This window comes from Ammospiza nelsoni, chromosome 10, assembly GCF_027579445.1.
Source record: "Ammospiza nelsoni isolate bAmmNel1 chromosome 10, bAmmNel1.pri, whole genome shotgun sequence".
NCBI lineage: Eukaryota > Metazoa > Chordata > Aves > Passeriformes > Passerellidae > Ammospiza > Ammospiza nelsoni.
Window position 1 is genome coordinate 5,533,469 of NC_080642.1, and position 24,585 is coordinate 5,558,053.

Consider the following 24,585-nt stretch of genomic DNA (forward strand, 5'->3'; position numbering starts at 1 on the left):
GGGGGACCTTTACCTTTTACCACTGGGGCAATTTCACTCCTCCATAGCCTTGTTCAGATGCACCTGAGGTTTTTAGACTTTCTAACACAAACTCTAACCTGCATTTCACAGGCAATGCAAAAGTGGCTGCAGGAACTTTGGATGTGGCTTTGGAGAGGACTGGATGTAATTGCACAGCTGTTATTGCACCATCAAACACAGCTCTTTTCTGCAAAAAAGGCAATCCTGTATTATTTGATGACAAGGAATGGTGTACATGGTGACAAAAATTAACAAAACAGTTGCCCAAATTCTGTTTTGGACTTTTTTTTTCTATCAGACTTTAGGCCCATCAGGAGGCTGAAGATGAGTATCAAACAAGCATCAGCTGATGCTTTAGTCACTCCTTGTGTGTTCAAGTCCTGGGTCAGTCCCAGCCCTTTCCTGCCCAGGTGTTTTTCTTTTGGAATCCCAAACCCAGGCTGAGCCCTGGTGACTTAGCAGGTTCCTTCAGCTAACAGCAGCCAGGAGTTTTGCATTTGGGAGTTCATGAACTACATAAAGTTGTCAAAGGGCATCAATGAGCATCAGTGTTTGCAGCTGGGACTGTACTCCCACAAGTCTCTGCTGAAAGAAACTTCAAGAAAGAGGGGGAAAAGCAGAGCTGTGGGATTGGAAGGGAGATGGGTGCAGTTCTTGCACTCTGACTACAGTTGCAAAGCAGGTTTGGAGGGAAGGCTGAAAGGAGTGAGACATCCAGGACATCTTCAGTCTGTGGAGAAGAGCTTTTCCCATCAATGGAGGTGGGTGTTTGAGTATCTTAAAGGGAATGGAATTTATGTGGTTGTTTTACAGGTATTTCTGAATGGATGTGTTTTAAGGTGGGGATAAACCAGGGGAGTTAGAGGGAGTACATTCAAGGAGCTGCCCCCACTCACTGTGCCTTTCAGACAGCAAAGCATCATGAAAAGTGCCAAATGAGGATTCAGAACTGTTTGGGAGAAACATTTGGGGTTTTTTTAAGTCCTATGTCCTTCTGATAAAGTCCTACAAGGTAGAAAAATGCCAAACTGTTGATTTTCTTGGAATGCTTAAGATTAGTTCATTGATTTAATGCCTGTATTCGATGAGGGTTTTGTTCTAACATTTTGTTACCACTTGTTTTTACTATACATAGCATTAAAATCTGTGTGAGATGGAACTGTCCTAGGGCTTTTTGTTGCTATAAGTCATAGGAAGTTTTTTTTAGATTATTTTCATATTAATAACTACTTAGCTTTTTCTTCTGGCATTTGTTTTCCATGAGGGGTACCCACCCTCTCCTTGTGGAAGAGGGGGAATAGCATATTTGTTTGGAAATTTTTGATTATTTTTATTTCAGTCTTTATTTCTTACCTGAGAACAGTTCTCCTAATATCCACTTTTTGGTAAGCACAGTAAATCATGAAATTATGTATTTATCATCTCTTTTTATTTTTAAAGGTATAATAGGAGGGCAAGCCATTTAGCAAATCAGGCACAAAACTAAGATCTATGTTTTAGGAGCTGCAGGGGAGTTGGAAGAAAATTGGCTCTTATGATGAAGCACTATTCAGTCCATCACATATGTGAAGTACAATTTTGCCCCTGAGGTGGAGAAATGGGTGATTTTTCCCTTTGTATATCACCTTAGAATTTGGAGGATTTTCCTTGTGTGCATTACTGTACCACATGGCAGTGCCTCTTGCACTTATATTTGGGATATGCTGAGAATGGCAGGGCAAGTATGTGTCTACTTGCAGAGTGAGGCAGGTAGAGGAAATAGGGTCAGGACTGTCCCCAGTTCTGCTTCCCCCACACAGCTGTTCTTCACAGTGGCAGAATGGGGATTTTATTATTTGGTCTTCTTCTGGATCTGTTTCAATACTAATTTCTCTTGATAGAGAATTAATAAAACTCAGTGGTTTAATTTCAAACAGGTTTGAATTAACCTGTCTGTATGCACAGGAGCAACACAGAGGCTCTGAGCTTTGTGCACACCTTGTCTAAGCTATTAGGGAGCCATCAGCACTTCCACATCATCCCAACATTGCCTGGGTTTAGGGCTATGTCTGTGGTTAGGGCTGCCTCATGCTCCTTAGCAGTGATTTCAAGGTAAGCTAAATTAGCCATTAAATTATAAACTCAAAGACCAAGTGAGCTATAAGCCATCAATAAATATATTCCAAGAGGTGGGAGTGGGTGCATGGTGGGCAGAGGTTCAGCAAGCAGAATTTTCAGTATCCTTGGAGTAACGTTCAGCTTTGGAGGGCATGAAAAGCAGGAGGAAGGGGAGATGTGCTGCAACAACACCTTCTCAGTATTTCCCTTCTTTCACGTACAGCTTATTACCTTTGGTGTCACTGTGATGCACGAGAGTGACTGTGAGTGATGTCGATTATGTGCTGTGGGAAGGATGGAGTTTGAATTCTCCTCTTTGACTTTCCAGCACTTCATTCTGGTACAAAGTAAGATTATTTTCTTGCCTTTTCCTGTTCCTCTTCAGAGCACTCCAAGAATACTAACAGCGTTCTTGTTCTGTGCTTTGCCGAGCACGGGGCTGTGAAATCCAGCTGGCACTTGCACAGAGATTCATATGGAGAACTGTCCTGGCTTCCTCCTCTTAACCCTCTAGGAGGCCAGTCACTCTATTTTTCAAGATATAAATTAATAAAATAAAAAAAAATGCCAGAATAGAATGTAGAAACTGCTGTTGCATCTGACTGATGTGTTAAGACTGCAGCTTGAAGACAGAGGGCAAATCATGTGAAAATGCTAGTACTGTAAGAGAGAGAGCAAGGTTTGGCGAGAAGGAAAAATAATTTAAAGAATATTCTAAGCAAAAGTGCCAGAAGGAAGTTGTACATATTTCAGAGAGACAGATTGGGCAAAGAAGCCTGGCAAAGCAAATCCTTGTAGCAAAGCTGTTAAAGTGGCATTGTCTTAGAGCAGTGAAAATCTGCACTCTGCATTTCTCTGCATGAGTTAACCTGACCCCCAGCCACTGTTTCCTACAGGAGTGGAATAACTTGATAGGCAGCAGGAGGCAAAATTATTTCAAGTCTTTTGGCATTGCTTCCTGTAACCAAAAAAGTAAACATGGACATCAGCATGTAAACAGGATGCTCAGCTGTAAGTTAGAGCAAGATGTAGCTTGTTCTGCATTCAGCTTTTCTAAAAATAATTCTGCTTTAGTAAATAAGACATTCTGTATGTGTATCCTACTTCAACACATTTCAGATTGCCGTCAACAAACTGTAGGGCTTTAGTAGAAGGTGTTTGCTAAATAATAAGTAAGGCAAACTGGATTTACTAAATCAGACCTTCTCTGTTTTTGTTGCTAAACTTCTGTATGGAATATGCTTTTCTGTATTTAGATAAATGCTGCTAGGGATTTACTGTTCTATTTGTGAATGTGGCTGTTCTTGCAAAGCAGTCTTATGCCTGAGATACTGGGAAAACCAGGAGGTGGGTGTTCTACTTCTAGTGCTGCATTACTGTGTTTTTCAGCCTTTTTTTCTTTTTTTTTTTTTTTTTTCTGGAAAATGTGTTTTGGCAAGCAAGACCATTTTCTTAACCAGATTTTTTTTAAATTTTGCTGCTGGCAAAAATGTGAGCTCTTTGGTTTCTAGATAAAACTGCTGCAATTTCTCTCAGAAGTCATAATTTGGACATGTAGAGCTGCATCTCATAAAATAAACCATAGTCCCACAGTATCCTGGGTTGACTAGGGAAACTGTAGCTCTATGGGGGACCTGACAGCAGCCTTCCTGTGCCTTTGAGCAAGTTAACAAGAAGCCAGAGCCAGGCTCTTACAGCACTGTATGGCAGGAAGCTGAGAGGCAAAGGACATAAACTGAAATCACAGAAGTTTTCATGGAATTTAAGGGAAAAACGTTTTCATTGTTAGGCTAGTCAAGCAGATTTTGCCCAGTGAAGTTGTGGAGCCTCCAACTGTGGATATTTTTCAAAATCTGGTTGAATAAAGCTCTGGGCTGCTGTGGCAGACACCAGTTTTGGATCATAATCTAATTGAGGTTTTATGTCAAAATCTGATGCACCTGTATAAACTTCTTTTTGACCTACAAAGATATAGGAGAGGGCAAAGCGATCTATAGCCTGGGAGATTTCTTCTCTTGACTTTCCAGCAGAGATGGTCTTCTTAACATTAGATATGGAGCAAGAATACAGTAGGAGCAGTGCAACAGGGTGACTTCCTCACTCCTCAAATAACAGACCCAGATTACATAAATTACACTTGAAAATTTCCAAAATACAGTTGTCATTAGATTAGTGAAAGGTAAATCAGATAATCTGGCAATAAAGGTTGGAAATAGAGCAAATAATCGACCTTTTTTCCCTATCTAGATATGACACATTTTATAATGTGCTGCAGAGGTAGTGTCTGGTATTAGCAGTGAGGGATGGTGTTTGGAGGGTGAATTCAAAGCTTGTAAGGAAAGTTGCAAATACAGGGAAAGTGATAATGGAAAAAGGGTAGTTGCCTCTGGCTTGGACTTTTCCTCCCTCCACACATACCCATCCTGTGTTATGCTGCAGTTATCAAACAGCTGCTTACTGTACCTGTTTGCCTCTAACCCTTTAGCTTCAGGTAGAGAAATGTGAGGAGGCACAAATCAGTGGGTTAGGAAGACTTCTTTCCTTTTCAGAAGTGTGTGCACATCATTGCAGACTATGTACTCCAGAGCTCAAAGTGCTAACTCTCATCACAGGTAGGTAGTGAGACCAGGTGAACAGGCTCCTTGGTATGGGTTTATGTCAGCTGGGATCTTGGTGTAATGTGCACCTTGTCTGCACCAAGAAGTAGATACATCTGAGGAGTGAGTGATTTCCCACTTCTAGAAATGTAAGTGCTGCACTTGCCCCTATAGCAGAGATTTTGTGGATTTAAATATCCAGATGGTGATACTTGGCAAAAGTCATATCTTACATGGTTTAATTCACACTGCAGTTGTTCGTTTTGATGCTGGAGATGACTTCAGAGTAGAAAGTGTTCAAGATGAAAATGTTTGTCCAAGGCCATTTCTATTTCAAGTGTATGAATAAAAAGAGGAGGGGGGCTGAAAGGAGAAGCTGCTGGCTGTTAATGGTGGTCTGCTGGTGTGACTATTTTAAGTGAAAAGACCATTGAGAACAATGATGATGCTTTCAGTGCAGGATATCTTGTTTTAAACAGCCAGACAGTTTTTAGAATGGCTCTGGCCACGTACTATCCTCACCTTAAGCACCATCCTCCTGGCTGCTAAAGAGCACTGTACTAGTAGTTTAAAACTGGGTGCTGTAGATGTTGGGAAATACTTTTAGTGAGGGGGTACAAGCTGCAGGTTGAGCTGAGGTGCAGAGCCCCAAGGCAAGAGGCTGTGAACTGAGGGCATGGGGACCTGTGGTACAGCCAGGTGGGGGACAGGGACATGGCAGGAGCTGAGGGCCCCTGGACTTTCCCACCCAGAGACTGTAAGGGGATAAAAGCCCAGAGGTTCCTTTGTTTTGCATCCCTTCTTGGAAGCACCAGCCTAACCTGTTGTTGAGTTATTGCAAGATTATTAAAATGTATTAAGGATCTGGATGTGTGTGCTACGGGAAACCTGGTGTTGAGCTGATGAGGAAACTTGATCTGACTGTGAGTGTTACTGAGAAGGGGCCTCAGCTCCAGCTCAGATGGTCAGACTGATGCCTGGATGGTGGGACAGGGAGGTTTCCTTAGCCACAGATATCAAACGCTCTGGTGGATTGTTTTCTCTGCATGCTATGGAAAACACTTTAGTGAGGATATTCTTCAAACAGTCTTGACTTTTGCAAAAGGTGTCAAGAAATCCCCAGAACCACATGGTGCAAAACTGTCCAGGAAGGGGCAAAGGCCAGGAAACCCTCTGCTATCTTTTTCCCAGTCATGATATATATACATGTTATGCAGTACATTCTTCAAGCTTTATATTCTAAGGATTTTGTTCCTTGGCTGGGTGGGGATCTGAGCAGTGCTCCAAGATGATGACATGGATCCTTCAGTATGAAAATTGGCATGTGCCTTGCAACTGAAAGTGAAGGCAGATTTTTGACATGCTAATTCCAGGTTCAGGGTGCTCTGATGGCTCAGCAGCTTCTAACTGAGGGAGCATCTTCCCTTATCAGTGTAATGCCAAAAACCAGTGTTGGATTAATTTCATTTATTATTCATTTTATGGAGTAATTTTTCCTCACTGAATAGAAGAAAATCAAATGTGGCACTACAAAGGAGGCTGGTGATGCTCTGTGTTGTGTTGGTTAGTTGGAGAAGATGCTAAAGCCAATATAAACTCAATGTGAGTGGATGAGTATGACTATTTGTTTTCAACACTTATGCTCTAACAGAGCATTCATGCTATCCTAACAAGCAGCTAAGTTGTGATGGAAATTGTTATTTGTGTCTCAAACTTTGCTAGTCAGAGCCACTGGAGCTGTGCATGAAAGGCAAGGAAGGTCAAACTGCATGAAGCTTAATGTGCCATCTGAATTCCAGGTACTACTTGGAAAGGAATGAAGATGTCTGAGGGAAAAGGGTGTATTGCACTAAAACATTTAAAGTGCAAAAGAAAACAGGCTATACTCTGCCATCCTTAAAACACAAGAGGTAAAACCCATAAATATAGGCTGTATTTTTATGGGCAAGAGCAGTGTGTTTCTTCGTCTGTTGCACAGTCAGCCTTTTGCCATACTAATTGCTAAAATCATAAACATCCATAGTTTCAAGCTGGTTGCTGACGTTACCCACTAAATCTTTATACAAAAATTCAAGAAGTAAAAAACCAACACAAACTATAGCAGCTTCTTCCCAAATTCTCCTCTAATGACACTGTGGTTTTAAGAAAGTGATTAGACTTTCTTACCCCAGCTAGGGGTGCTGCTAAACCAAGTTGAAATGCCCATCTTGCTGGGATTACCCTTCAGGCACTATTTAAATGATGCACCAGCAAATACATCGGCTTTAACTTGACATTTGTTGTCCTTGCTGCTTTCCCCTACTAGCTCTGTAAGACACTGAATTTTTCCCTTGGAGTCATGAGTAGTGTTTAAGGAAAAAGAAATCTGTCTTTATTCTCAGAAATGACATTTTTGTTGATGAGCCATCCATTTTCTTTCACTTATGAACTTTAAATTGTATGCTGCTTTGACAGCATTTTTACTCATGGAAGTATCCAGCTACACCATCACACTTCAAAAAAATTCCAACTGTTCAGAGCCAAATTGTTGTCTTGCTCCATGCACTGATGCTTGGTATGAAAGTGAACCAGAGCAGCAAAAAGCTATTTATTACATGATGGCATCTTCAGGCTTGTGTTAGTCTGAAAAGGTATTTTATTCTACTCAAGTTGCTACCTTAGCAGTCTGCAAGTTATGTTTTGCTTAAAAACTTAACTTAATCACCCTTAGTTTTTAAAGTTTTGGCCATGGGAATTAAAACTGCTACCAATCCCAAGATACCAGCTGAAATGAGAATAAAAGAAAATACTGAGTGCTGAAGCAGTACTGTCCCTCATGTGGTCTTTCATGGACCCCTTCTGCCCAGAATTTTAAAAAAATATTTAAAAAAATATTTTCCTATAAGTTTGGCACATATTTCTCTGTACCAGTCTCTTTACTATGGATCCTGACTGGAATTAAAGCCCATGCACTGACAGAAGTAGTATGAAGAGATCAAGTGGGATTCAGTCATGTGTCTTCTGTGTTCTTGTAAATTGCAATAGCAGGAGTGTGTTTGAAATTAAAAGGTTAAATAACATACTCTTTACAGTAGCCTGCATTAGGACAAGTAAATCAGGTATAAGATGTGCCATAAAGAAAGTGTAAGCCCTGGACAAACAAAACCCCAGTTTATCCACTTTAATCTATATTAGGTGTTTTACTGGCTCGAGTTTGCTTTTGCTGTATGCAACAAATGGGCAGCACTGACAGGTGCAGGTAAGATTTTGATGAAATTTTGGTGCTCCCTTAGGTTTTCAATTATCTTTTAGTGTTTGCACTACTTGACTCCCTTTGTTGGAGTTCATTGGGTATGTGTCTGGCAAACAGGGAAGAATTACAGCCACCAAATTAGAGAACAAGCTTTGCTGTATGGATTTCATAGCAGCTCATGTAAATGTTTTTCCTGTAGAGCTGTAGTGTGACAGGATTAACACCCATCCTCTGAAGCTACCTTTGAATCAGCAGTGAGCTGCCTTCTGTTCCTGTACCTTGTGTAGTCTCTCATGTCAATGCAAAGGACATGAAACCAGTGTTATAATGATGTATCTTAACTTTTTTAAAGAAGATTAGGTTGGATCACAAGACCAGGTAGAGATTTAAATGCAAGTTCCATGAGTGCTCTTCTTTAGGGGACTTGAGTGTAGCAGAACCTGCTCTGCTGTGGGTACAATGCAGAAAATACCAGGGAAACAGCAAAGAGGGTACAGCCCTTGGGTGTTCTCCAGGCTTTTTAGAGATTTCAGTCTGAATTATGGCAGGCACAGGCCTCCTGACAGCAAGAGAATCAGGACTGTGTGAACTCCTGCAGGTTTCAGCAGGTGCAAGGAAACAACCCCAGTGCAGTGGGATGGACCCTACCTGCTGTGGGTAGTGCTGCTCTGTGAATCAGTAAAAACTGTCCTGGAATGGAAATAAGTGATGACCCATCAGTCTTCTTGGATCTGTGCTGAAAGTAACTCCACCACAGACTTACAAAGTGAGCAATAAGGCAGATTTCAGTGCCTGTGCTCAGCACTGCACTGACAATAGGATGCAGCATGAGCTGAGTGGCAGCTTCCCAGCAGATGCACCAAGGCTTGAGTCTGACTCTGTCAGCACTCCTAGACTATGCTCTTGCTCTAATTACAGTTTTTAAATATTTCAGGTTTTACACACTGGTTTCCTGGAGAGGTAAAACTGAAATGTCCTTGATTCTATTGATTTCTGTGAGAATTGTAACATCATTTTATCAGGTTTTGATTTAATTAGTCTGCTTCAGGGAGAGAATTATCATAGCATGTATAGTCCCTATTTAAGTGTACCCAGAATTGTATAATAGTGAAGTTTGTGCCAAACAAACAGCTGGGCTCTGTCTGGAAAAAGCTTATATTCTGGTGGCACAAACAAAAATACACGATAAATACAAACACAGAACAGCATGTGGCCATTGCAGTTGGTAGCAAATGGAAAGAAATTAAGTTCTTCTGTTTCTGTGATGTTTTTCTGCTAAGTGCCTCAGAATTACAACAACTTGTTATTGTTTCCTTGCATGGACTATCTCTTGACACTCTCCCCTTCCAAACAGAGCTTTTGTTCCAATACTTGGATAATTATTCAGATTTCTTCTTATAACTTGCACCTTCTTTCCTTGTTTAAGACTCCCGTGATAATTTTGCTTCCAAGTTAAAGTATCTCTCCATCACTGATGGTTCCATATGGTCACTCAATTCATACAGTTAATTTAATTAGGTTCCTCTACAGTGAAGCACTGCATGGGCATAAGCTCTAGTGTCTCTCCTGATGGATCACTGGGCAAAAGCCCTCACTCATAGGGACTTACATTGGAATGTGGTTTTAATTATTTACATACTTAAAACCACTTGAAAGCTACATTAAAAAAACAATGTTATACATATCTTTAAAAAACAGTTGTAAGGAGGTGCCTACAAGCTAGTGAAGTTTACATTTAATGTAATGAAAAAAAATCTGATTTCTTGCTATTTATAAACACGACTAAAACATCTGCCCTCTTAAATATTTTCTTATTTTTCTGACAGCAAACTTGGGAGGAATCCTTCCCACAACAGTGGAACTTTTTTTTTTTTGGTGTCCTGTCAGAGATAAGGTGACTGTGTGGAAAAACAATGATGATAGAGATCTGTAATTACTTGTGACTGATGAGCATATCTGACACTGTTTCCTGGTATGCACTGATAATTCTCTGAGGTAAGAGGGAAATAGACAACTTCCTCTGCTGGCAGTAGGTATTTTATGTTCAGGATGCTGCTTGTGGTGAGGTTTTGGGCAGGATTGCTACACCACAGCGTGAAAATATTAGCAAAAACAATGCGTGTCTGGGGAGCATCTGTTAAATGTTTCTGTCTTTCAGGTTGGTACAGTATGAATAAAGAGAAAACGAGTCCTGGGAGACAGAGTTCTTTCAGATGTCAGTCCTCCAATTAACTCTGTAAGGGCACACCAGAGCATCTCTGGGTAAAGGCCATCTGTCTTTTTCTCTTAATATGAATGGTGGCAATATAATTATTTTGAGTGGTGAAAGAAGATTGTCTCTTGGGAGAAATTTGTCTTGATTCAAAAGTACCGATTTATGCAAAGTCAGAACTGGACCCTGTAGCAGCTTTATTTTAAGCTGAACATTTAGAATGTGTATGATGTTTTAAAGTTTCTGAGAAGTTTTTGAAATGTGAACTAGTCTAAATTATGCAGAGGTCTTGGAGCTGAGCTAACTACAAGCAAGCTTTCAAATCTACTACTAACCCTCAAAACTACCTCTACCTGAATGGCTTAAATGAAATACTGTGTTCTTGAAGGGTAAGAGAATAATATTTAGCTCAACTGCACTTTATGCTGTGCTTCTCAAAATGATCAGTTGCAGGACAATCATTAAAACCACAGGCTATACGTTACTGTCTTTGGAAGCAAATGATACACTGCAAGATTTGTGGGTCTTTGTCTTTTATCACAGCAAATCGAATGTGTCTGTGTCAGCAGGGGTTCTTTTTAGATTGTTCCTTGTTTTGGTAGACCTGCTACTTTTAAATAAAATGTTTTGAGTTAATAAAGAACAAAAATGCTGATGTTTATGGTGGTTTAAGAATTGCTGTTTGGTTTAAGTCTCTTTTCTTGCTAAGTGCTGGCTATAATGCAGCTCCAGATGAAATCAACCAGTAATTAGGGGTTGCCTCCTCTCTATCTTCTCCACAATCTTCAGCAGTTACCTCTTTTGTTCAAAAACAACTGGAAGTCAGGATATGTGAAGAAACCCCGGGATGAGTTAAACGATCAAGACCCAGAAAAGCCTGGAGCACTGCAGCCTGTAGTGTTCCTCCTCCATTTGGAACAAATTACCCATCCCAGCTTCAGGCCTCAGTGGGGGAGAATATAAATTGGTTTTTATTTAGTCTTAATGTTGTGTTCGCCCGTCCTACCTGCGCTCAGAGTATTTGCTGTAAGTGTGAGCCCTGCAGGTTGCCAAAGGGCCACTTGCAATGCTCTGTCTTCTGCTCCTGCTCCAGTTTTGCTGTTTTAGACATCCTGGAGTAGAAGCCTAAACAGGGCATAGTGAGCATCAGGGGGAGAACCCTGGAGAGAGGGCGGGAAAGTCTGGCTGGGGAATAACAGTGCATGTATTTCATGGTAAAAAGGTGTAAGAGAATCTGGATGTGTCAGGCTTTGGTGAAAAAAAAAATGGGTAATTAAAAAAGAGGATATATTCTATAAACAAGATTAAAGGAAATTAAATTGGAGGATTAAAGCTTAGCTTCTCTACCTGTTCGCATTTTCTGTTTCAATTCACAAAAACCTCCTAAAATCCACCGGTGATTATTCTTTAAGTAATGAAAAAAGCAAGAAGCATGTGTTCTCCATAATCTGTGGCTATAATCTTTATCATAGAAACTGTTTCTCTTATGGAACGACTTTGGGTGCTTATGAGGGATGTTGATGATATTCAGGCTCATCTCTTGAATGAGTGGGTCTGGGATTCTGTGAGTGCTGTGTCCAGCTCTGGTCCCCCAACATAATGATGCTTTTGACCTGCTGGAGTGAGTCCTACAAAGATGATCAGAGACCTGGAACATCTTTCCAATGGACTCGGGCAAAGTTGGGGTTGTTCAACCTGAAAAGGTTCTAAAAGACATTAAAGCCCCTTCCAGTACCAAGACTTTGAGGAACTATGTCTTGCTGCTTAAAGATACAGCTTTATTGAGTAGGAGGGGAAAGGTGGGGAGAATCCACTGCAGGAAAGCTTTGATAAGAAACAGGACTTCCATCTCATTTCAATATGATAGATTTCAGAGTTTAAAGAAAATTCGATTAAGTAGAGAGTCACTTCCTTTACAGATAGAATAATCATGCTCTACTTTAAGCTTGGACAGAAATTAGAATTTCCTGCTTTTGCTAGTTATTCTTTGTAAGGCATGAATCAAGGGATAGAAAAAATTCAGGTGTACTGCAGAACCCCAAAAGAAATTAAGTTTTGCATCACTATGGACTACTTAAACAGTACTTGAACATGAATCAGACCAATTCTTCCATGCATGCTTAAAAGCTTTTTTAAGCGAGGTATTTCACTGCCTATGGGATGATGAATAATAATGGCTTGTCTAAGTATGTTGCATTCCTCCTTGTTTAGTTGCCCTTTCCTAAGTACTTGGGGAAGCCATGGTAGCCCTTTTAGGCCTAATTTTGTTATCTTCTCACTTTCTTAAAACCATACAACTGTGCACTCCTGTCCTCTGGATGAGAGTGCTTGATTGTACAGGGGTAGAAACATTCCCTGAGCTAACCAGGAGTTACCTCAGGAGTGCAGTGAGGCAGTTCAGCGCTCAGGATACCTGATACAGGAACATCAGCTCTAGTCAGTTCCCATGACCCATTTAATGTCTTCATTCTTTGGAAGCTACTGCTATTAGCAGACTTTATAGGCAGGCAACGCTCATTTTTGTTGCTTTGTAGTGTTATTTTTCCAAATTCATTATTTAAAAGGTCATTTTCCAAGGTTGCTAGGTCTGAAATGACTGTTCTTGGCAGCAGCTCCAACTGTCTCTTCATTTCATTAATTTTCTTGCTGAATCGTGGATTTGTTCTGTAAAATACATATATCCAATTAATTTTTCAGTATAAAAGGCAGAGACTGCCCATAAAAAGGAATTTTAGTCTTTCAAACTGCATTTAGCAGATGGTTTTAAAGGTATTTAATTTCTTGTTTCCTCAAGTGGGGCTTCTGTTATTTAAATGTGTGGTGCCTTTAGCCTGTGTAAAGAAGCAGGACTTGCCATTCCAGGCATGCCTACCAGTCCTCTTGGTCTCAGAACCTTCCTTGATTAAAAGCTGCGGGAATGGGCGATAAGGGGCAGGACTGCAGGTCCTTTTCAGACCTTTAAAATGACAGTTTTAATGCTCTCCTTCTCCTGCACTGGAATAAATAGTCCTGCCAACTACATTGATGAGTGTCCTCCAGCAAGGGAGAGGACATCACCCTTCACAGTGTCAGTTCACCAGCATGGCAACCAGGTAGGATCTTTCTTATATGGGTCATAGACACAACTCTCTTAAAAATTCGATTTTTCTGTTAGTTAATCGAATACAACCCAAAACCGCAGCATCAAACCCAGCAAGGATTAAGGGAACCACGAGGTGGCAGTTCTGCTGCACAGAATGCCTCAAGCTCAATCACTTTGCAGGCTGGTAAAAAATACAAAAAGAGACAAACAAACCAACCCAACTTTCACCTATATAGGAGGAGGAAAGTAAACTTCTTCTTATAAACAGCCATTTAAACTCAGGATTTAAAACCATCACGTGGATTCCTTTCAACCTAACCAGGAGCTGGGCTTCGATGATCCTTGTGAGTCTCTTCCAACCCAAGTTATTCTATGCTAGACTTTCCATAAAACAACTCAGAAACTGCCTTATCCAGGATCTCAAGTCAATGAAATCTCTTTAAACTTAATATTCCATTTTCCCATGTTTCCATGGTCATCCCCAAACTATCAGATATTTTTTTGATAAGGAATGGTGTGCACCAATTCTGGTGTTCTAGGGCTGTATGGTTTTCATGCACTGTTTCCTTTCAGCAAAGTTTTAGAGAAGGTTTTAAGTTTATATTTGATTATCTTGCATGTCCTTTTCTAGACAGGTCACAGTAAGTTTTTGCAAAATGTAGTTGGTTGGAGGTTTGTTTTTCTTCATAGTGTAAATCTATTTGTTTCCCTGAATGTTGGGGCACCACTCGATTTTTTTGTTGTTGTTGTGTTTTTTTTTTTTTTTTTTCTTGTGACTTACTTCTAGAGTGTGTGGTTGTGATTCAGTACAAAAAAAAGCCTTGCCAGTTGTCTGAAACTTTTCCCTTTGGTTGCAGCTCTGTACTGTGGTAAGCAAATGCTCTCTGCCTGTGATCTTTACCAATCCTTGGTAAAAATGTTGGGGGGAAGGGAGGAATTCTTGCAACAGCAGCAGGAAGGCAGGGGTCTGGGCAGCAAAGCTAGCCTGGCTTTAGGTAAAAGTTAATGCAATTTTGTATTTGACTGACTGTTGGCTATTGCTTAGTAATTAGGAGACCTGTCCAGGAATTTCTAAGATGCAGCAGAGTCAGGAGACTCCAAACATCTTTCCTAACAAACTCTAATGAGTTTGGAGCCCTGTGTGAAAGCATGTGGAGTCATGGCTGGTGCACTCTGCATTTAGAGATGATTTCTCTGCTGCAGTGTCAGCTCACACTTGTGCCAATCTTGGGACTATCCAGAAGCAGTTCACAGCTGAAGCAGGGAAACGTGGAACTGTGGTGGTATCAAGTCTGTTTTAAACTTCAGCTTCAGCCCTTCTCATGGAATGGGCATGACTGGCTTAAGCTACACAGCACAAAATATCAAGTCTGAAGTGATGAACAAAACCAGTCTATAGCCATGGCTTGTACCTGGGGGTGGTATAGAAAAGAGAAGAATGTAGGAAAGAGCAGAGTTATAACATGTTATTGCAGGAGATGAAAAAATTGTGAATAAAAACTGATGAATCATGCTTTGGGCGAATGCATTTGTACACCTACAAGCCTGACAGATTTCTTTGGGCATGAAAAGTACACCTCCAGCTGCAGCTGTTTTACTTCTGCTTAATGTTGAAAAAAGTACTTTATCAATGAGGATTGTAGACTAGCTCACCTGCTCTGTAGTGACCACATTGCTCTGTTTTTTTCTAAAATTGTTTTCAGAGCTACAGCAGTCCAGCCAGACTTTCCCATTAATACTTTATTAGCAGAAGCCAGTTCTGTTATAGATGCTTGCAATTTGCTTTTCTGTCTGCTTATATGTGCACCATATGCCTGGAAGACTTCTGGAAGACTTTGTTTTCTGCCTTTTCTGCAGCAGCTGCTGGGCTAAGATGCCTTTATTCCAATAGTAGTTTTTATTCAGTAGGGAAAACATTTTAAAGGGTTTTTTATTTTTCTTTCATAAGTGTCTTTCTGGGAAACGTGGCTGGACATATTTCTCCTTATAATGAACATTTCTATCACTAATTCCCTTAAACAATACTAGCCCTGACTTCAGAGAGTGAAATTTACCAGTCTGATGCTTTTCCTGCCTTTGTTGAACAGCTGAGCCCTGTACCTTGTACGGCAGCATCCGGGATTACAGGACAAATTGTAGATTTAGGGACAGAATTAACAGCAAAACGCTTCCAAGCAGAACTAAGTCATTAATCTGGGTCGGGGAAATTTGTTTTACTAAGGAGGCAGTATAGTAACGGCAGTGCATTCAAGATCAAAGTTTACCTGCTAAGAGGCTTTGTGCGAGCAGTGTCATTGCAGCAGTTCAGACACCTACTGAACTGCGCTCTGGTGTGGTTCGATCCTTCAGGGTTTGGTTTCAGGTGTGCTCGGATGTTCAGGGATAACCTGGATGTGGGTCCTGCCTGGCCAGGGGTGAGCTCAGCTCCTCGCATCTCCCCTCCCAGCTCCGGGGCTGTGACCTGTACAGGCACAAAAAGCTGCACATCAGAAATTATCCCGCCACAAAAGATGTAAAACAAGGCTTGAACACCACCATTATCTGCTAAATGGTGCAAAAGGCTGAGAGACTTTGGGCTGTTCAGTCTGGAGATGAGAAAACTCCACGGAAACCTCAGAGCTCCTTCTAGTTAAAGGGGCTAACAGAGGGGTTTTGATAAGGGATGGATTGATATGATGGAGAATACCCTCTCTCCACCAAAAGCTAGTCTTAGATTAGATATATGATAGAAACTCTTCCCTGTGCGGGCGGTGAGACCCTGCCGCAGGTTGCGCGCAGAAGCCGTGGCTGCCCCATCCCTGGCAGTGCTCAGTGCCGGGCTGGACAGAGCCTTGCGCACCCTGCTCTAGTAGCAAGTGTCCCTGCTCGCGGCACAAGAGTTGTAACAAGATGCTCTTCCCAACCCGACCATTCCTCGGTCCCCTGAACGCCCTCCCCTCTGTCCCGTCCCGGCGGGGCCCGGCGGCTCCGGCGCGGCCCCGCGGGCGCTCCCCGGGGTGGCCCCTCACGGCCGGGGCCGGGCGCGCTCCGCTTTACGGCTGCTGAAAACTCCCTGGGCGGGCCGGGCCGGGCCGTGCGGCGCCGGGCACCGCGCGGGGCAGCGCAGGTACCGCCGGGCACAGCGCGGGTACCACCGGCTACAGGCATTTACCGCCGGGGACCGCGCAGGGCAGCGTAGGTAACGCCGAGCACCGCGCAGGGCACGCGGGTGCTGCCGGGCACAGCGCGAGTACCGCGGGGCAGCGCAGGTAACGCCGGCTCGGGCGGGCGGGACACCCGGGCTCCTCACCCCGACCCCGCGGAGGAGCTGTCAGCGCGGAGGAGAGCTCGGTCAGCTCCGTGCGTGGCTTTTTTTTTTTTTTTTTTCCCTAAAAGTAACTCAGAACTCGGGGAAATGAAAGGATCCGCGGCCGCTCCTGCGGGGCTCCGGGCTGGAGGTGGTTTGGGGTGGGACAGGTAAATTTACCGTGCGGACGGTCCCGCACAGCCCGGAGCTCCCGCTCTCTCTCCATCCCTGGTTCCCACTGCCCGCGGGGAGCCGCTCCGTGTCCTGCTCTTTGCTTTCTGTTCGCCCAGAAACGGGACACCAGCGTGGTGTCTTTCGCTTGAGTTTACAAACTGAATGGTGTGTTTACTAAATATCGAAACAGACTCCCCAAACACAGTGAGCTGTGTCACGGGTTGGAAACTTTCTGCAAGCCGTGAGCGCAGTCGGGAGGATGGCAGGACGCGCTCCCCTCGGGGTTTGGGGGTGCTCAGGGTACCAGAAACGCAGCCGGGAAATTTCACAACTTTCAGTCTAGGATAGCATTGTCATTGTCGCCCTTGTGTGTGATCTTCGATGTCCTGGTTTCTGCATCCATGCAGAGCTCCTTGACTTCGGCAGGTGTTCGTCTCCTGTAACTGAGAGGGCCTCAAAATTGTAATTAAAATAAACTCCGTAACGAGCGTGGAGTTGACACTTGCAAAACAGCACTCGAGGCATCTCGCTGACTTCAGCTGAAACTTGCGGAATTGTTGCTGAGTCATCAGGACAGAAATATTCGGGGAAGAAATAAAGAATTTAGATTTTTAACCCTGATATGAACGGCCTGTTTCATGTTGGCTTATTTATTACTCGGTACATATTTCTTGCATTTACAGGCAAATTTATTTGTTCAGTGGTTAGCATATGGAAAGCATTAGATGACTGGAACTGTAACGATGCCAGTCCTGTATATCAAGCAATAACTCTATGTATTTTTAGAATTTTAATCTAAAGAGCTCTTGTATGAGTCCCAGTACATCCATAACACAGCATTTATCTCTGCTATCATCAAAATACTAAAGAGTGTCTCCTGAATTTTGGTCACGGATCGCATTCCTAGTAGATGTCTTAACTGTATGATAATCTACCATAAAGTTAATCACCTGAAACAAGCCTAAGAGTGATCTTTTGTAGCTTACCTTCAGCAGTTTTTTTTCTGCTGGAATTTTTTAATTAAAAACCCTAGAGCTACGCACACATTTTCTTTAAAAAAATAGCCCACAGAAACACACTTTTTTCCAAGTTTCATCAGGTATTTCTTGGTTTTAGTGTCTATCTGAAATTAGGTTTTTTTTTCACATCCTTAACGTTTGTTACTAACAGGTCACATTGTTTGATGATGAAGCAATTATTCTGTTTGTGATAATGCAAAACTGGTTTTTTTGCATTGAAGAGTTCGGTCCAGGTTGTTTATCTGAAGCAGAAAATAAGGTTTAAGTGGGAAGAAAGTCAGAATTGTCTAAGTCAATAGAAGGATGCTCGTGGTTCACGTGCATGTCACAAGCTGCAGTTTTTGGTAGCAGCTCCCATAGTCATGCTGGATCATATGACTCCAGCTCTGTTAATCCTCATAGTTGAAGTCTTTGCTTGTCACTGCTGTGGTACATACCTGCATTATTTTTTCCCCCTTTTTAAATAGCTTCAGGGTATGAACACAAACCAGACAAAAATAGACCTTCAAAGTGGTTTATCTCCCCTTAATAAACAGATTTATTTCAGAAGTTCTTTGTGATTCGCATGTAATCCTCCAGGGAACGTGTGCTGTAGATCTTCATTATGGCAATCTGTCAAACAGACGTTTCTAAATCCTCAGACTTTTTCAGTGGCTCTGGATCTTCCACTCTAAACTTAATTTTGTTGGCAAGGCCAGCATTCCTGCAGTATAGAATTGCCTAAACTCTTCTTGGGAAGTGTTATGCTTTCTCATTTTGTTTGGTTTCATTTTCTTCTTTTCCAACCCTCTCCTCCCCTGTGATGTTTGCTTTGGTGTTTAGACACATGCATTATAAATACATTTATAAATGAGTTCATTAGGAGTATGCAATGTAATATGAGGATGTCATTGATAGATGGCTCTAAGTTAAAACTTAGCAGGACTGGGATCCTGTTTGGCGTTTTTGTGCAGATCATACTTTGGTTTGCAATTAATCCAGCTGTGAAATGGGCCTTGTGTGCAGCTGTGGGATCCAGAATAGATACTAATGTGGAAATTGCCTCCAGTAAGTAACTCAGTGTTCTGACTGGGAAAGGAGTGTCTAGCCAGGTGAGGGTCAGTCTCTTCTCCTAAACAACAAGGAAAAGGACAAGAAGAAACTGCTTATGCCTGGGAGGGGTTTAGATTGGATGTTGGAAAAAAAAAAATCTTCACAGAAAAAGGCTGTTGAGCACTGGAACGATCTGCTCAGGAGAGTGGTGGAGTTCTCATCCCTGGAGGAATTTAGAGGATGTGTAAATGTGACACTTGGGGACACAGTTTAGTGCTTGGCAGTGCTGGGTTAATGGTTGGACTCGATGTTCTTAGAGGCCTTTTCCAGCTTAGGAGGTTCTGTGATTCTATAATCAGTTGAAAACAAAGCATTGTGTTCTCAAAGACTTGGCACCATGTGTGTCACAGCACTCTGTTCCTCCTCAGGCGTGCATCTCTTGGGCCTGCCAGTGTGCCTGGTTAATGCTGCTGTGCAGGGAAGCAGCAAAGGTCACTGTTCATCCTCCAGTACCTGCACAGTTTCAAAAAACTGATAATCAAGTGCACCTGTCACAGCCCAGGCTGAGTGCAGAAAAGGAGTTGTTTTCTCTCTGCAATCTTCTTGCCATGGAAGCTGTTGGTCAGTTGGGATCTAGCAGGGAAAAAAATGCCAAGACTGCATGTGTGAAAACATAGTCAAGAAGTAGGCAAGTGAAGGTTCACCAACACTGCTTCTTCTGGCTTCTTGTACAAATGTGTTTATAATTCTCGTGGATATCTTAGGCACAGAATAGTTACAGGAACTGAATAAAAATGTGAATATGCTGTTATTTATTACTGATCTGTTACTTGTGTTGAAAATTGATGATACAACACTATTGACTTGGGTTGTTGACCTCAGTAAGCCTTGATGTTGAATTCAGGCTGGTTAACTCTATACACTACTAAGTACATCATTCCACCTTTATCCACAGCCAAATGATACAGCAGTCACACAGTTATTTTGGGCTTTCTGCTTGAAAATCAGAGAGATGTGTCTCCCAAACGTGTGTATGGAGGGGGATATAAGCAACAGGGAAGTTGAATTGGTAGAATTGTGGAGTCTGTTTAGTTTTCTCTGGATTGCTTTTTAGCTTCTCAGTTCCATGTAAATACAGATTAATTTGAGAGAACTTGTGGAAAAGCTCCAGTATGACCCAATCTCTATGTGGCTGGGCAGGAAATGTACTGTGTCGTTGTGTTTGGCACTAGTGAGATCATACCCAAAATTTTCTGTCAAGTTTGGGTGTTTATACTTCAAGCAGGATAGAGTCAAAGAGACTTCAGAGAAGAACTCTAAGAATGAATAAGGGCTGAAAATTGCTCCTGAGGGAGAAATTCTAAGAGCTCAATATGTTAAATATTATCAAAGAGAAAGGAGGGGAGGGACTTGATTGCAGTGTTAAAGCATGTGCCTTGCGAACTGAAATTCTGTGATGAAGCAGAAAATGATGGGATATCAAGATCCTGTGGCTAAAATATGAGCCAGACACATTTGCAGTAGAAATAAGAGCTGCATCTTCAGCAAGAGGGTAATTTATTGCACATAATGGTAGGATATTCATCAAAGGACAATTTTAATTCAAATACTGTATTATTCCTTTAAGATGTACCTAAGTAAAACTTAATTGAGGGCATGTGTCCATTTGCTATACAAGTCACAGCAGATGATCAAAGTATTTTTCCTGTATCTAAATACTTGCATCTACATAAAAAGACAATCGTAAAATATGGTTAGCCCAGGAGACTGTTGAAATTAGAACAGAACTGATGGATAACTGAAGACTTTTAGATGTCTAAAATGCCTGGAAATGATGAATCACAGAATAGTTAGAGTTGGGAGAGATGTCTGGAAATCCTATAGTCCAACCCCCAAAACAAAGAATTCTTAAACAAGAATTTGTTTTAACTGTACTGAAGGTTGAAAAATTAGATTGGCTAACAATTCTTTAGCAATGCAAAGATGTCATTACACTCAATTTCTGCATTAGGAGGTCTTGGCCATTTTAAAAACTAAATTAATGTGCCAGTTGCTAAGATTCCTTACAGGTTTTCATGAAAGCACTGTGGAAATTAAGGAGGTTGAAGTTCAGAATCTGAAAGAATGGTGAAATTAAAAAACCAACCAAATCCTGCCGTCATTGAGTAAGTTTCATAGAAGAGAACACTTGGGCTACTATAGAAAACTGCTGAATACAACAGGGTGGTAACAGAACATACTGTGTGCATGTGGGAATTATTGGAGGGTTTGCAAGGAGGGATTTGTAGATCCTGCAGAGATTTGGGGGAAATCCGTGTTATAATGCATTATCTCCTGCAGTGAAGAGCCAGCAGGAATGTTCTGAGGTTTTTCCTGTGCTCAGTTTTACATGCCTTTAGCAGTCAATGCTTTCAGGTCTTAGGCTTAGTGGAATTGTAGGCAGCTGTGCTGGTTTTGCTGGGGATAGAGTTAATTTTCTTCCTAGTAGCTGGAACAGGGCTGTGCTTTGGATTTGTGCTGGAAATGGTGCTGGTAATAACGGGATGTTTTGGTTAGCTCTGAGTAGTGCTTGCACAGAGCCAAGGCCTTTTCTGCTCCTCACCCCACCAGTGAGGAGGCTGGGGATGCACAAGGAGTTGGAAGGGTCAGAGTTGGGATAGCTGATCCTATTGACCCTGGGAATATTCCAGACTAAGTGGGGTTGTGCTCAGAATAAAGCAGGGAAGCAGAAAAGGGGGACATTTGGAGTGATGGCACGTACTTTCCCAAGTCATTTTTAGGTGTGATGGATCCAGGCTTTCCTGGGGCTGTCTGAACACCTGCCTGCCCATGGGGAGTGGGGAACAAATTCCATGTTGGGTTTTGCTTTCATGCACAGCTTTTACTTCACCCGTTGAACTGGCTTTATCTCAGCCCATTGCTTTTCTCAATTTCCTGATTTTCTCCCTCTTCTCACAGTGGGAGAGTGGCTGTGTGGGGCTGGGGGTTAAACTGTGACAGCAGCATGAGGAGAAATAAAAGAATGGAACATCAAAATAACCAACTCTCCCTTTGACACAGTTTGACAGGACGAGCAGAAGTCAAGCTGCAGCACAAGTCAAATAAGATATGCCTGTCTTGTATAAACTCTTCAGCTTTATGGAGAGCATGTCAGGAATCAGCCTTCAATATGATGAGAGATCATCAAAATAAATGGAAAGGGCCAAGCTAAGAGCACATCACTCAGTGAAACCAGTCTTTTTTCTTAAATCCCAGAGGATACTGAAGCAATGACCAGGGGATTGATTAGGGAGCGGGGTTTGGTGAACCAAATCATGTATATGATGAGGACCAGCTGGTTATAAAACTGCAGCAAATTACAGCAGGAAGAGTCTGCAGCTGGAAGGATTTTTGAGTGTCTGAAGGTGATTGTGCTTCTTGTCTCAAGGGATTATGTGCAAGTATCCAGAAAGTTTCATGATACGTGCTGAAGAGAGAGCTGGATATTTGTTGCATTGCTCAATGTAAGTGTTGGAAGAAGCTGAAAAAGTGGAGGTTTTGGGGCTCAGTCCACAAATTTTAAGCCACTTACTTTGATTGCACACTTCCTTACAAATGTTTAACAGCTTAGAAACAGCTGGATGATGGATGATTCTGAAGGCTGTAATTACAGAAAAACCTGCAGCAGTGAGTGTGCAAGACAGAGATGTTTGACCATGTGTTGTTTTTCTCCTTACTAATAGCAGAAATTAATTCATAGGTGAATTCATACTTTCCTTCAGGACTGTTTTTAGTTATTATTCTTCTTAGGCATTTATTTTTATGTTCCAAGAAGTTCTGTAAAAGTTCTGCATTTATTTTGTATTTGCTTGTGTTGGAGATTACATAAATTTGTTTTAAGCTTTGTCTTTGCAATGGTGGTAAAAATTTAACTTTCATAAAACTTAAGATTTTTTTTTCTTTGTGCACTGACTTAGGCTGTTAATATGTGTGACATAAGGTGTCACGGGCCAAGTTTGTGGTTTAAAAAGATTAACTGTAGAAAAACTGTAATGTAGAGTGATGGGTGAAAAAATTTTTTAAAAAGCTAATTATTTGCAGAAAACCATGTGTATACTGGCAATTTCCAAGTAGACTTGGGTGTATTTATCTGCCCATTATAGTTCTTATTTTACAGATGAATATGCTAAGTGCTATTCAGAATTATTTGGCCATATGTTCCTGTTTTTATGGAACTTCATTTTGCGGGCTCTTTATATAAATAAAGTTTTCTCTTCATGATGGAGTATACTAAGAGGAAGAGAAAAGAATGTTATTTCAAATGTTATACCTTTTGCAGAAGAGCAGATGGTGTTTGTATGTGGGGCTTCGAGGAAGTTTTTACACTTTGAAACTACTGCTTTATTCCAGATTGCCTAAGAGAAATGTGGTTTTAGCTCCTGTGGAGCATCCCAGGTTGTGTCACAGCTGATGTCAGTTCAGGTTGTGTCACAGCTGATGTCAGTGTGTTCTAAAGCAGCAGAGGTGTGGGTCACACTGACCCTTTGCCACTGTGTTTGTATAATGTGGATTGTTCCCAAGTGCAGGCAACAGTTGCTTGCCTAAAGTTTATTTTGTGCAGTACTTTGGCAAGAGTGGTCCTGAGTGAGGTGACACTGAATGATTTTGAGTTTCTGCATCTTTATTTGTGCCCTTTAAGACTTGACTCTTCCAGTTTTCAAATTCCAGCTTTGGAAGCTGTTGGGGATCAGTCCCCTGTGACACAGGTCAGCTCCTTCAGCACCTGTGGGCAGCTCACCACCACCACCACAGCTGGTTCTCTGCAGCCAATTTGATGCCTCATTGGCACTAAATGTGATCCAAAATCCCCTGGGGGAAAAAAAACAGTAGGCAGATGATGAATTTTCCTAGTTGTCTTTTAATGTGAAATTTGAAATCCACTGGTCATGCCAATCGTGAGAAAAAATGAACTTGTTAGTAAAGTCTCAGAGGAACTTTTAGGTGGATGCTGCAGGCTGCATTGACACATTAAATTATTAAACATGACTTTTTACAAATGTGTTCCAAGACATTTACATCTATGAATCACAAACATCACGCTGGGTGAGACTAAAGGCAGGGATTTATGTTGTTTTGCTGTCCACATTAGTTAATTGTTTTTCACTATTCCCTTGCTTAGTTGTTGGGGATTTTTATGACAATATTTGGGCACGTTAAGAAGCGTATTTTCCTCGTGGTGATTTGCTTCAAATAACTTTGTTTTAGTACTATTTTGGTAGGAACAAATCTGTATGGGCTCTAGCACAGAAATAATGTCTTGCATGAATATTTGAAATGTAATTAGGGAGCAGCAAAAAATACTGAACTGCTGTAGATACACACCTTGTATCTACAACAAATAAAGCATTATGTTGGGGGCTTAGAGAATTTTGTAATCTTCCTGTTGACACTGCAGTTGTTGTGGGAGCCCCTGTGAGGGGGAAACTGAAACCTTGGGGGTCACCTGTGTACAAAAATGAAATTTTTGTACACTGTGCCTCTGGCTCTAGCCTCTGTCTGAGGCTGAGCTATGGAAGCCCAATAAAATATTAGTGGATCTACTCATTTAGATGACTCTGATAATAGCTGTGGAAGAAAATAATGGTTTGATCAGCCTCTTGCTTACTTTAACTATTAAAGGAAGTTGTATCCTCATCCACATTCTGTAAGAGAGCCACTGCAGCCATGCATTAAGGGGGAAAAACCTAAAAGTTTTGATTAGACAGGGAAGATACTTACATGATGACAGAAACACACCTCTGGAATTTTTTTCAGTACTGAGACGTTGGATTACTGCATATTTTTACTGTATCAA

General features: G+C 41.6%; 1 protein-coding gene across 1 annotated transcript in view; it reads left to right on the forward strand.

Annotated features, from left to right (window-relative positions):
• The first annotated feature begins 717 nt into the window (after nucleotides 1-717).
• Nucleotides 718-24,585, forward strand: part of NAALADL2 (N-acetylated alpha-linked acidic dipeptidase like 2) — a 414,540-nt gene continuing 390,672 nt past the window's right edge. The window contains exon 1 of the mRNA XM_059479300.1: nucleotides 718-782. The gene's annotated coding sequence lies outside the window, so the exon portion shown is untranslated. The remainder of the gene's footprint in view (nucleotides 783-24,585) is intronic.